Genomic DNA, 14,719 nt, shown 5'->3' on the forward strand with positions numbered 1-14,719 from the left:
ATTCTCTCAGAGGACTGTTCAGCTTGGACCGGTTTTCTTTTTCAAGCTCTGGTTCATGAAGTTCTTGCATAAGATAAAACATTCCTTAGATGTTACGTGTTTGATACTGATAAAAACTGTAAACTCATTAAGGCTCATTATGTATACTTTAATTGTTTTCAATGGTAATATACATATATGTGTATATATGTATTATATGTCATATATATGTACACACATATATATATATATATGACCTTGACAATATTGTTACCATTAGGGTTTTTTAAAGTATTCAACTGATATCTGTTGAGTCTGTCCTCAAATCTTAGCCAGAATCTGAACGTTTCACCCCACCTCCACCTCTACCAAGATCAAGTTATCACCAGTTCTTACCTGAATTATCACAAATGTGTCTTAACTGGTTTCCGTGATTCTGCCCTTCCCCCCCCCCGCCCCCAACACACACATATCCTTTTAATGCAGCAGCAGGAAGGATCCTTCCAACATTTCAGAACGTGTGCCCCTTTGCTCAAAGCTCTTCAAAGGCTCCCCTTCTGTGTGGAATAAAATCCCATTCCTTAGAGTGGCCCCAAGGTTTCCGTAAGATCTGCCCCTGCTACTTGTGTGACCTCACCTCCTCGCACTGTCCCCAACTTCACTCCTCCTTAGCCGTGTTGGCTTCCTTGCTATTTCTCGGCATACCTGGGGACTGGCTCCTCCCACCTCCTTCAATACGCTTCCCCCAGATCCCTCAGTGGCTTGTTCCTCACTTCTTCTTTGTGAGGCCTTTTCCATTCACTCTTTTTTAAAGTACAACTCCAACTCCACACCCCTTTCCCTGGGCGTTCCCTCTTCCAGGCGGTAGGAGGCCCTCCGTAGTGCTTAGCACCATCCAGCACATTGTACAGTTTACTTCTTTTCATTTTAAATTGTCTGTCCCTTGGAATATAATCTCCATGAGGGCAGGGGCTTTCTGTTTTGTAAAATGCTGCATCGCCAGCATTAAGAACAGTAACGAGCACTTACTGGGAACTCAATAAACATCTGTTGAATAAAGGAATAAATGAACACTGGATGATTCACTAGCATGATGTTAGTGATAGTGAGTCTCCAAGAGGGCTAGGTTTCTGGGTTTTGTGACTTTGAGGAAACAAATGTTTAGTCTTGTATATCATTGTTATCTGTCTTTTTTCTGATTCTTTTTTTTTTTTTAATTTTACTCCTTTTAATATCTTGACCTTAAATTGTACAAAATCCGCTGTCACCATAGAGTGGTGAGGTGTAGAGTACCACACTGCAGATACCTCAGAGAATCTAGAGAAGCTGTCAGGGGCTTGTATCCAGCAGCTTAGTCAGGCACTTGCCCCGATTAACACCTTTGAGTATTCTCAGCATGTCTATGGTTTTGTTTTTGGTGCTGGTGTTGACTTTTTGGGGGGATTCTTGATCCAAATGGTCTCTTCTGCTCCCGAGGTGCACTCGAATATGAAAATTCACCACGCAACTTCAATATTAATAACACTTCCCTTCATGCAAGCAAGGCCAATCCCACAAACCTCAGTCTAGGTATTAATACTAGGGACCTGAAAAATAGAAAAATATCAAATATTTTTGTATATAGCCTTTCCAACATACAATTATTTTTAGAAAATTATAAATCTGTCGAAAGGGCCAATTGATTTTTTTTTGTATATTTAGTCAAAATAACTTCTTCTAGAAGCCAAAATCTGTATTTTTAGAATTCCTTTCATTGCAAATAACAGAAGCCCATCGCAGTTTATGAACAAAGTGAAGAAGTCTAGGGATAAAGAAGGCTTCTGAAATATCTGTATTAAGGTATTCAACTAATACCATAAGAATCCTCTCTCAATCTTCCCTTCTTCAGACAGTTCATGTTGTACACAAGACAGCTGACTAACCCCTGACTCATATCCTGCTAACTTACTAAGCCCAATGGAAAGAGATAGTTTCACTAACATTTATGGTTTAAAAAAAAAAAACTAGAGAATTATCCTGATGGAGATCATAGGCCACACATTCATTACTTAACCAATCTCTTTGGCTGAAGGAAGGAATACTCTGGTTGGGGTTTATGACCATCATGGCCACCCCTGTGATAAATGAATGGAGTGAATCAGGTTATCACAACCACAGAATTATAAGAAAGAATATTTCTTATACTGGAAAGGTCTACCATACTACTCAATGCAACCAATCAGAAAGAATTCAGGGGACTATTACTTAAACTTTTTCTAGGCAAGTTTTATAATTCAGATCTCTAGAAAGAGAGTGGCTTCCAGAAGTCAGAAGGTGTGATTTGGCAGTAAGATGGATACCCAGTGTGTAGGGGATGCCTTCTATCTGTTACAGATATTGCTCACTTTGCTACTTGTGACCACACCTATCTCCTCCTTCAGCCTTTGAAATAACCCCGTGAGGTAGATTTTATTATTCTTCATTGAAAAAGCAAATTGACCTAGGCCACAAGCTTGGTGACTCAAGAATCAGAGTTTAATTTCGAACCCAGATCTAATCCTGAAAACCATGTGCTTTTCAATATATGGTAATATTCTTACTTGGAAAATGTTGGTGCCCTGACAAAGTAAATAGAGGTTTTCATTTTGCTTTGCTTTCCCTCTTCCTTTCCTTTAAGGAAAAAAGACATGTTGCCTGTTAGAACCTTCCTAGGACCTAGGAGCATAGGTTCTAGAAAGGCTGGGAAGTCATTAGCGTTGAAAGCAGCAAGAAGGACAAGGCCTTTGGCGGTGAGCTTAAAATGGTATATCCTTTTCCACTATTATTATAACATGAAAAGATAGAGATTTGGTAGAATTTCCCACTTCTATATGTAATCAGTTAAGGTTATTATCTGTCATGGATTTTATATTGATTAGTTGGTATGAAAAGCCCAACTGTGTTATTCACTTACATAATAACGATTTATTGAATTTTTACTATGGGCTTATCATTAAAGAAAAAAAAAAACCTAAGGGCATAAAACTCTAATGAAACAGTAAAGATATAAGCCAGTGTTAAAGATAAATAAAGTACAAAAAGAAAGGTCAAAACTCAGCTAAAATCAATAAAAATCTCACACAGGCCACCTTGGGTACTTTGATAGTCTCATCCTCCTTTATCTAGAGGAAGAATGTGTTATGGCCAAGTTGAGCTTTTGTTCTTCCTCCTACGAAATTATAGTAGACGATGAACTTGGGGTTTCCGTCCAAGTGAAAACTTCCCATGATTATGTTCCTGACATTTTACGATATAAATCGTAAAATCTAATTTCTCTACAGAAAAACAGGATTTCAAAATTAAACCTAGAAGACTGAATAGTTCAAAACATACAATCTCTGTTTTTTGTAGTGACCTTCCACAACACTTAGTTGGAGCCACTAAAGAGCAAAGTTCTTCATTTTTAGTTTTTCATTAAAAAAAAAGTATGTATAAATATCCGAAAGCCCCAAAGGGAGCTTGACTGAGTTGTTCAATCCAGAATAGAAATCATCAGTATCCACAAATATTTACGCAGGGAAGCCTGTATAGTTATTCAATTCCTACAGGATTACATCCTAAATCTTAGAATGGCATCCTTGGGTTTCTGTGTTCAGGTTCCTACTGACCTTTACATCTGACTCAAGTAACATTTTCTCACTCAGTATCTAAAGGCCTTGCTATTTCCAGTGACATGCTGCTTTTTGCCTTTGTGCCTTTACATACACTTATTCTTTGGGGAAAAAAAGCCTTTTTCACATTTTTAGAGTTAGCAAACCCTAATGCATTCTTCAGAATTTAACTAAAAAATCAGAGAAAAAATTCAATTCATTGTCTCTTCTTTCAAAGTGTTTTTAAATTTTTTTTGCATACCCCTATTAGAACTCTTTTATTACATTAATTTACATTAAATTAATTACATGCAATTATGTTATATTTTACCTCATTTAGGGTCATTAGACTGCAAGTTTCTCAAGATCCTCCTTTTATTATCTTTATGCTTTCAAATCCTAAGAGTGCATTTGTACCCTAGGCATTGCCCAGTTAATAGCCGGTTGATTAATTAATTACTTTCCTGAACGTTTACTACATACAAAAAATTATTTTAGTTACTCAAGTTAAAAAGAGACATAAATAATGCTTCTGGCCCCAGAAAGTTTGCAATTTGCTTACAAATGCAAGGTACAGAAAATAATATTAATATTAATAATGACAATAATAATGGAAAAATTTTATATAATATATAATATATGCCAGGGACCATATGCCATGTCTTTTATGTAAGTGTTTTAATAATTGAATCCTCATAATAGTAACTACAAATATAGGTGCATCTTTACTAGTGAGTAAACTGAGGCAGAGAAAAAACAAGTAATTTATCCAAAGTAGTGAAATGGGAACAAAATCCCAGGCAGTCTATATTTATCAACCTATTTTATCTCAACCTATATATTATTCTGTAAAGGACTTAATAAAAAAATTAAGTTTATCAAATTAAATTGAAGACTAAATATTAAAATAACTATATATTTATTAACACATGCAAAGTATCTACACAAAAATATTCCATAATTTCAATTCACTTTGAACCAAGGATTTTTTTTTCAATCCCATATCTCCTCACAAATATCATTAAACCTGATGAAATTGTTAACAGCATCTTCTTAGGAAGCCCTCAGAAGAGTAAGACATTGGTCCCAGAGGCCACTCCATTTCAACCATTGCAGCTTGCTTCCATTTCTTTTCTGTCCACCAATAAAATAAAAGTACTTTGAAAATCACTGTTATATCAGATATGTATAAGTACATGGAAGACTCAGGATTAGCCCCAGATAAAAACAGAAAATTAAGTAGAACATGCCTTCTGAGATCACATACCTCCCTCCTTTCTTGGGCTCCTGTGTCAACATAATCACCCTCTCCAGCCACTACCAACCTTATGTGGAGGGAAGCTAACCCTTTCCTGCACTTGACAGGTGCTCCCCAAACCCTGCCTTCATTAACTGTGTCCAGAACTTTTCATTCCCATCCCCACCCCCTGCCCTGGACAACACTATTTTCAAGTCTGTGCTTGATCACCTCTATTTCTTGTCTACTAACCTGCATTTAACCTTGGATTTGATGCTAAGCACATGTTTATTCCAGCACTCGCTATTCTTGATCTTGCTTCTTAAATCATTCCAGGTAAAATTCCTGCTCCAGTGAATGTCACATTGGTGCCCGTCCAGATCACTGATATTTAGCAAAAAATCAGACATCTACAGGGCCTTCATAGGGCCTATGGCATTTGCTTATCATTGAGGTCTCAGCTTCTCTTTTATAGAGATCCTTGAAAATTTTTAAAAATGGACTTCTGTTGGCAGTTTAAAACACTGCTGGAGGTTTGGGCTCCAGAGGCCTATCCAATGACACCGTCAGAACTGGTTTTTCTGGTATTCCATATCTTCCAAATTCATGTCAAAAAAAAAAATACGTTGTCACCCACCTGTTCCATTTTATCTTTTTTCCCCATGATAGCATCTTAAATATAAGGCTTTATTTATACATGGTACTGTTCTCAACTCTAGAAACCATTAATCATGGGCTTTAAAATAAGGCCACATAAGTAAAAATATAGCCAGGAATTAGAAAATCTAACCAACAAGATCTTCAAACCCTTATATAAGGCTGAAAGACAAAGGGTCATTGACAACAGGCCTACTCAGTTATCATAAGTTTCATCAAATGTAGTTTTTAATAACCTTTAACATTATGTGCTTAAGGTTTGCCAGGATTGCCAAGAATGCAGCTATTGCCAAATTACTGAAATCAGGCTTGTGTCTTGTGCAAACACTTTTCCAAGGGACTTGATAACCAAGCAAGAAACACAAGCACCACAGGATGTAGATGAGATGGGCTGAACATAAAAATGCGTAGAAAGGGAGAAAGCAGGAAAAGAGACACAGAAATAGAAGTTGAAATAGCATGACAGTCAAATTCTAAGAAGTCAAATCTAGTAAGCAGTCTATTGTACTCTAGGGATGGTGAGAATCTTTGCGAGACAAGAATCATGTGGTTCCCTAAGGCCACGGGTAATCTGGTAAAATATAAAGACGTCTGCAAACAATCCCAACTTAATAGGATAACTCGGATGTGCACTTGGCAAAGGACTATCAATCACATGTACAGCTTTTAAAAAATGGTGAATTGGAGGTAATCTCAAAAGGAGTATCTTCTTGTACAGAAGACACAAAGAGCAACAGGCTCAATACCCACTGAATTTTGGAGGGGGGTGATTTGGGAGTTTCTTAACAGGGCTTAGGACTCAATTATCTTACCACATCCATCTTGTTACAGTTCTTTATGACTTTGTTTTCTCTTCCCTTCCTTCCTTCATTCCCTCTTCCCACCCTCCCTCCTTCCCTTTCTACCTCCTTCAACAAATACTTATTAAATTCAAATTCTAGGTCAGGAATTTTGCTAGATGGTTCATGTCTTTAGGCACTATTTCCCCAAACTAACAATACAGCCCATACTCCTGAAAAGCAATCCATATACCCAATGGGTCTTAAAGACGTACAGCCTAGGGTTGAATCCGGTTCTGTAGCTTTCAGCAAATTACTTAATCCTTCAACTTCAATATACTCATCCATAACCTGAAAATGGTAGTTACATGTCTATCCCTTAGTTTTGTGGTAAATATCAAATGAGAGAATCCAGGTAATGAATTTAATATTATATAGGACATATAGTAATTGCTCAATAAATTTTAGCTATTATTACCATTATTGTTTTTAAGATTCATCATGGCTTCACTTTAAACCATATATGAACCACCCCCCACGGCTGAAATAAACTTCTGGGATCCCACAGCATCCTATGTGTGGTCAACACAGAGATGCATCACCCAGATCCCACCCCCCAGTCCTCCATTGCTTCCCAGTTTATAAGGAGTATGGCCACAAGAGAGTCTTCAGCTGACAGCATCAGAGTCTGCATCAGCTGCAAAGAACGACCTCATCCAAGGTCATGTACTTCATAGGGCCACCCACACTCACATCTGGCCACTGAGTAGAGTAAGAGATTTATAGATGCGGCCCGACGTGGGACAACTAATTTGGGCAATACTGCAGACTGTCCCACTGTGTTGGCCAACACTTTGGCAGACCTGTATTAGTTTGACTTTTCCTTCTGCCCAATCTTGTCTCCTGCCTAATCCTTTCACATGTTTATCCCTAATAAACCTCTTGTATCCCAAACTTATCTTAGTGCGTGCTTCCAGAGAACCTAACCTGAAACTGCCCCATAGCTGTGTTCTATTAGTTTGCTTCTCTAACTCCCTGACTTGACTGTATATTCCTTGAAGACAAGGAAAATCTTACTGAGCTCTGTATCTTCAGAACCTAGCAAGTGGTGATTAAATAGAAAACACTCATTCAGGTATTGTACACTGAATGAATAAAAAATAAGCAAGGAATTAGCTTGAAAGGAAAAAAATTGTAAATGTGTTCAAGAAAATTGAATCATCATAAAAATAATTATGTTTCACGTTAACTTAAAATGCTTCTGTGAATGAGGTAAAAGCTTTTTTTTAAATTACATATGCAAAGGTGGAAGAAGTAAATTTTATCAGCAAATTCAACTCTGCTCTGGATAGAATCCTCTTAACCTTTTAACAGCTGCAGAAACTTTTCTTTCCAGTGCTTCCTCCACATACTTGGAGAACCAAATAATGAACAATGTATGTACGACATCTGGTGGCTTCCAGATAATGTTACATTGAACCCTCTTGGAATCTGAACCACAGAGCTTGGAGATCACAGGATAATGCCTGGAACTTTCCTTATATTGAAATTCTACCCAAATTAACATAGATCGCTCTGCGAGTGCTGGGAGGATGGGAGTTATTAAATTTACCACAGATGCCAGTTGTGATGAACATAACAGCCCCATTCTTTTAAATCCTTTGATTTATATTGTCTTCAGAATTAATAATCATTCATCCAATTAAATGCTCTCGGTCTGGGCCTCTGGCCAATTCGATGTCATAGGAGGTGATAAGACCCATTAGCTATAAGCCTTAAATTAACCAGCATCAGACCCAAGGGAAGTATGTTGCCCAAATGAGCCACCTCCCTTCTAATTCCAAACCTTCATGACCGATGCTAGAAAGTATCTTCATTACATTGCTGCTATTACGATCAGCAGAACAGATTTAAATCTTACAATTAATAAAGCTTAAGATCTCATGAGACTTTTTCAACCATTGGCGAATTAAAGTTACATTTTAAAAATCTATGCAGGGACGCCTGAGTGGCTCAGTTGGTTAAGCGACTGCCTTCGGCTCAGGTCATGATCCTGGAGTCCCAGGATCGAGTCCCACATCAGGCTCCCTGCTCAGCAGGGAGTATGCTTCTCCCTCTGACCCTCCCCCCCCTCATGTGCTCTCTCTCTCTCTCATCCTCTTTCAAATGAATAAATAAAAATCTTAAAATAAATAAATAAATAAAAATCTATGCAAATATTACGTGACCTAATATAAACTTATGCAAACATAAAACATCTAGAGATAGGAAGAGCACAATAAAAACATAGACTTTTACGTGCTATTGATGATATTGTTACAAGAACACACTCCGGTGACCAGCACATTGACTAGATTAAAAAATACTCTGAGAAAAGGAAGAGCAAACTTTTGTGATTTATTAATAGGTGGCAGGATTAAAGGTCAGATTATGTTTATTTGCTTTATTTGGACAATTGACTTTATTCTACCTTTGATTCTGTATGTATTCTTAGAGCTTTTGTGGAAAAATTTTAAATAGCGCTTGAATATATAGATCATACATCAGGGAAACTAGGAAGAGAAAAATAAAAATTTAGGACATATTTGCTAAGTAGCTTCAGTTTCTTTAGGAAACAAAAGAAATCCACTAAAGCTAGGTTAATGTTTGGTGCAGTTCACATGGATTTGAGCATATGCTACTTTGTAACGGGCTAAACTGTGGGCTTTTCTTTGAACTACAAATCCTCAAAAATAAGAACTGATGAAAAGGGTCAGCAAAGTTAAGTCACCATGGAAATCCAGGCAGTTTTACACACTTCACTTTCAAAGTTGACAAGTGCCATTGGGTTGAGGTCAACATTGGTATTCAAATAAGAAGGTAATCTACATTCCTTAAAACTAAAATCTAACAAACATTTTAAGAATATTTTTATGTAAATAAAATGTAAATTTCAACATGTCCTCAATCTTTTGAATTCTACTATTAATAAATGGGGACATGGGGACTTTTTCTCCAACAATGATACTAGAAAAGATATCTTTTTAGTTTTCATCTGTGCACATGAATTGTTTAAATTAAAATTACCAGAATTTATTGAACATGGTTCAGAGAAAAGCCAGGAGATTTTCTGGATCAAATTACCTCATAGCCTATTTTATTCCACTTGATTTGTAATGACTTGTGTATAATCTCATGACTACAGAGTTTACTAGAAGAGTTTGATTTGCCAAGAAGGAGAGGGCACAATTTTTGCGCTTATTGCTGCTAGAACACATACTATATGTTCAAGGGTTAGTAAACTTGTCCAGATCTGAGCATACACATGTTGGTTTTTAATTCCCTTTCAATTTCTCATGCTTATTTCTCATGCTCATCATCATTATTATTATTGAACTTTGAAATCTTTAAAATCTTTCCCAAAAGTTATCCTCATTGCCTCCTATTGTAGATAAACATCTGGAGAACTAAAGGAGGCCAAATTTGTATTTGTTGGTAAGTGTCAAAACTTTACCTTATTTAGCAAAATTTTGCTAAATAAATAGAAGAGCAGAATTTTAAATATACCTGATTGATAACCCTATGAAAATCAAACCTTAACTCTAATTTTACCTTAGGAATTCTGCAAGTTCAGAAGTGGAAAAGAAAATATATGGACCTAATTATTTTTTAAGTAATACATACAAAAATCCCCACCTCGTTTAATTTTAATAAATTATCATTTTTATAAAATAGGTAAAAAAGATCCATGACAGGAAATTATGTAGGGATATGGTTATAACCATGGAATGGAAAGGGGCCTACACAGAGCAATCCACATTCAAGAGAGCTGATGATCAAATAAGAGCACACCGTCGACCGGAAAACTGAGGAAACCCGCAGCGGCTGGAAACCACTCGTAGGCTCTGTGTCTCCATCAGGGTTCTTGCTCTTTCACCTGTGAAACCACGTGATCTTAGGCAAGTTCTTAAATATTTCTGAGTCTCTATTTCCTGCTCTGTAAAATGAGAGTAAAAAGTACCAATGTCTTGAAGTATTAAATGTGGCGCTTAATACTTTGGCCTATAATTGGCACATGATACATGTTAACTGTTGCTATAAAAAGGGTTTTTGATAGAATCAAATATTGAAAAAGTAAAGAAAAATAATCAAAAAAGACATTCAGATAATAATGATGAGGTTGAACAAAATAAAATTTGACACATTAAGGGAAGAGAAAGCGTTTTCTTTGAAATTAGGGGGGAAATATGTTTTGTGGATTAAAGGAACATATATAAATCTTTACTCTGGTGCTTGGCAAATACATCAACAAGCACTATCTTTAATAGCATAATTACTAATAGTAATGGTAGTTTTAAATTCTATTGGCTAAAGCTTTGCACAAAAGTACTGAGGACTTGGGCTTGAAAAAAATCAAAGCAGAGTTTTTGTTAAGGAAAATGCCAACTCCCCCTTCTGGCCTTTTGACATGAACTAAGGGAAATGTTTCACAGAGTTCACAGACTCACAGACAAATGTCCCTATTACAGTCCTTTCATCAAAATAGAAAGAAAATTATTTGAAGGGATTAATGAGTGTGGGGATGGGAAGAATTATTCACAATAGACCATAGATTCCAAAGGATGTTGCCAAAACATTGCCCCAGTCAGGAGAGGAGTGAAAAAAAATCAGCAGTAAGAAAGAACAGAGCACTAATAAAGATAAATGGAAAGTAAGATAAAGTCAAAGTTTGAGAAGAGAAAATAAGTACAGAATTAAATCATCACACATGTCCTAAATTTGGTGCAAATTTTATGGGTTCTGGAACTGGCTGAGCTCACCAGGCACTATGTGGATTGGTCAAAGGGAGATACTGAAGGCCCAAGAAGTATGTCACCAACCGCATCAAGTGTCCACGATTGGTTATGCGGCAGACACAGTGCCATATATCCCCTAAGCCCCATTTTCCTTTCCTCCTGACCACATAGCTAGATCCATTTGCCATTGTGCCTAGCAGTTGGGAAGAACAATGAGACTGAATTCTACCAAATAGGGTGTGGAAGGTGTATTGTACATCATTTCTAGCACTAGCTTCTCTGAAAAAAATCTTTGCACACTTCTCTCTTCTCTTCCCTCATCTTCCAGCTGTATTCAGAGGATTCGGGAAGGCTCTGGGGGATGATGGAACCATTATTTGGAACAGGCATGGGTCATACAATGACGGTGGATCTTAGTTGTCTCTATTCCAGCCTTCATTCCACTGTGCCATGAGCAAGAAATAAACTTTCACTGGGCCAAGACACTCAGATTTCATGAAAATCTGTAAGCCTCCCCTCATGAGAACCACGAGTTAATCTTAGATTTGGCAGAATGTAGGTAACTGACAACCTAAGTTGAGTTTCTAGTGGAATGGTGAGAATGAAAGCATGATTGCAATATGTTCAAGAGACAATGTCAAGAGCACACAGTTGTTTGGGGAGTTTTGCTGTGAATGCAGAAAACTATATATATATATATATATATATTACATTTGCATCTACACACATATAAACATACGTATATATACAAAAATCAGTGGCCAAGTGACATGTATAATGAGGGGTATGATAGGCACAATAATGGTCCCCCAAAGAGGCCCACATCCTAATCCCCACAATTTGTGAATATGTTATGTGGCAAGGGAGAATTAAGGTTGCAAGTAAAATAAAGCTGTTAACCAGCTGGCCCTAAGGAGATTATCCAGGTGGGCCCAATGTCAGCACGAGAACACTTAAACCAGGAAGGAGGAGGCAGAAGAATCAGAAGCCGAGAGATGTAGTAAAGACTCAGCTGGTTGTTGCTGGCTTTGAAGATGGAATGAGTGGGTGAGCCAGGAGAAGCTGGAAAGGCAAGGAAATGGATTTTCCCCTTGAGTCTCTCGAAGGAACACAGTCCTGACGACATCTTGATTATAGCCCAGTGAGACACCTTTTGGACTTCTGGCCTCCAAAATGGTTAAGATAATAAATTTGCACTGTTTAAAGCCACTAAGTTTGCTGTCATTAGCTACAGCAGCAAGAGAAATCTAATATGGGGGAAAGCTCATTTTAACAAAAGCAACCCAAAATGGTATGTCTAAGAATAACTTCATAAGGAATATGTTGTGCCTATCTGAAGAAAATTGCAAAATTTTATTGCAAATTATAAAAGAAAATTGAAATAATTAGAGAAACATAATATGCTTCCAAATAATGCTGAATGCTACATAGGAGCTCAATGTTCTCAGGCTTACATATAGATTATTATAGATTAATACATCTACATTATTATTAGATTTATATATTTATATTTTAGCTATTAGATTAAGACCTATACATCATTATTAGATTATATATAGATACATACAGATTAATGCAATCACATTCATACCCTTCAAGTCTCTATCTAGCTCAAACTAGGGTGTTGTTGTTTAGTGATTTTTGTTTTGGAAGAGTAAGCTAGAAAACACTGAAAATTTGGATAATCTCTACCTCTACTCTCTGCTTCTCTCTTCAGATTAACTTCATTACTTCCTAGACCTGTCTGGTTTCTTCATCCTCTTGGGAAGGGGACGAGCATAGCTTCCCCGCAGTGTAGTCCTTATTGGCCCAGGCTGAGTCAAATAACTGTCCCTGATTGGCCCAGCCTGAGTCAAATAACTGTTCCTGAACTAATCTGTGTAGTCGAAGGAATGGGCATCATAATTGGTCCAGTCTAGGACACTCACCAGTCCTGTAGCTAGAAAACCTGAGTCTCTTGCCAGAAGGACAGATGCAGATAAACAGATAAGTATTCGACACAAGTCTAATTCTCAGAATCTATTATAGGGAATAAAGATGAAGAAAAATATTTATGTAAAATATTTTTCATATTGGGTTATTTATAAAAGTTATTGAAACAATCTAAATATCCAACAATAATAAATAGTAAATTAAATTATGGTCTAACCACATGATGAAATATTTGGCAGCCATTAAAAACATTTTCCATGAGTTTTTAGGACTGATTGATAGAATTGAAAATCCATGGGAAAATACTCATAAAGAATTAACAAAACCAGAATACAAAAGAATGTACATTATGGTACAATATTGCAATATGTATATATTTCACCAAATATTAACAATATGTATATCTAGATAATGACATCACATTCTCTTTAACCTTTTCTGTATTTTCTAATAGCCTAAAGTGGTAAATGATTTATACTGTTTATGGACCTACATATAAAACTTTAATAAGCTATAAAATATTCAACTAATATAGACCTATCTCTTGCTACTAGTACCCAAGGCTCTAGTCCAGTGGTTCTCAAGTTTGACTAGGCATTACAATCCCCTTAAATGGCTATTAGAACACTGATCACTGGGCCCTATCCCCAGAGTCTCTGATTCAGTAGGTCTGTGATGTGAACTGAGAATTTGCATCCCTCACAAGTTCCCATATGATGTTGATGAAGACAGTCAGGGGACCACTGTTTGAGAACCAGTGCTCTATTCTTATCTGACTACATGAAATTGCTTGAACACCCTGCTTAGGTGCCCTTGTGAACCTTTATCTAGCTTCTCCTTCCTCAAACATGTTGCAAAACCATGCCTTCCTATCTGCCTAAATCCTCCCTGTTCAGAAATCTGATGAGACAGCACCTCTCCTGAGGGATTATTTCTTTAATTTCCTACTCTGGATCAGGTGATTTACCCATTGGCTCTCAAAGCATCTAGACCTCTATCTGTCTCCACAGGGGGTCTGAAAGGCTCCATTATATCCCCTAGCATAGCTTTGAATAAAAGAATGAACCTATTGTCTCTTTTGATCTACAATTATCTCAGGTCATTGTTGTAACTCAGTTAAATTGTACAAATCAGTTAAACTGAGGCTCAGAGAATAGCTTACTCTTTCAAGGTCAACCAGATAGTTAACAGCTGGATCTGATCTCAACTCCAGGTTTCCTGATTACGAGTCCTGTATTTTCTGTATTCTTTAATATTCTAATCACAGAGTATAAAAGCTATGCATCTAGAACTTATTTTTCCGCTATTCAGTACTATGAGATCAAATTGATTCAGAAATAATGGATCTGAAGCCTGCATCTTCACAAAAAGCCACCAGAAGCAGGAAAGTAGGAGACAAGAGGAAAGAAAAAAATAAATTCTTGTTTAAAAAAAATATATATTGTATGCCAATGTTAGGTAAGTTGGGGGGGGGAGTTGGTAACAGTTTCATTGAGAGAATTCACATATGACACCATTTTATACGTACAATTTTAACGTGTACAATTCAATGGTTTTCTAGTAATTCAAAGGTTCAACTATTAGCACAATTAATTTTAGAACATTTTCATTACCCGCAAAAGAAACCATACCCTTTAGCTGTCACCCTCCAACCCTCCATCTCCCTAGTTCTAAACAACCACTAATCTCTCACTATAGATTTGCCTATTCTGGATACTTGATTAAATGGAATCATGAAATAATGTGGTCTTC

The sequence above is a fragment of the Eumetopias jubatus genome, unplaced genomic scaffold (genome assembly GCF_037043125.1).
Source record: "Eumetopias jubatus isolate StellerSeaLion01/CBP00866 unplaced genomic scaffold, mEumJub1_p1.0 scaffold_4, whole genome shotgun sequence".
Classification (NCBI taxonomy): domain Eukaryota; kingdom Metazoa; phylum Chordata; class Mammalia; order Carnivora; family Otariidae; genus Eumetopias; species Eumetopias jubatus.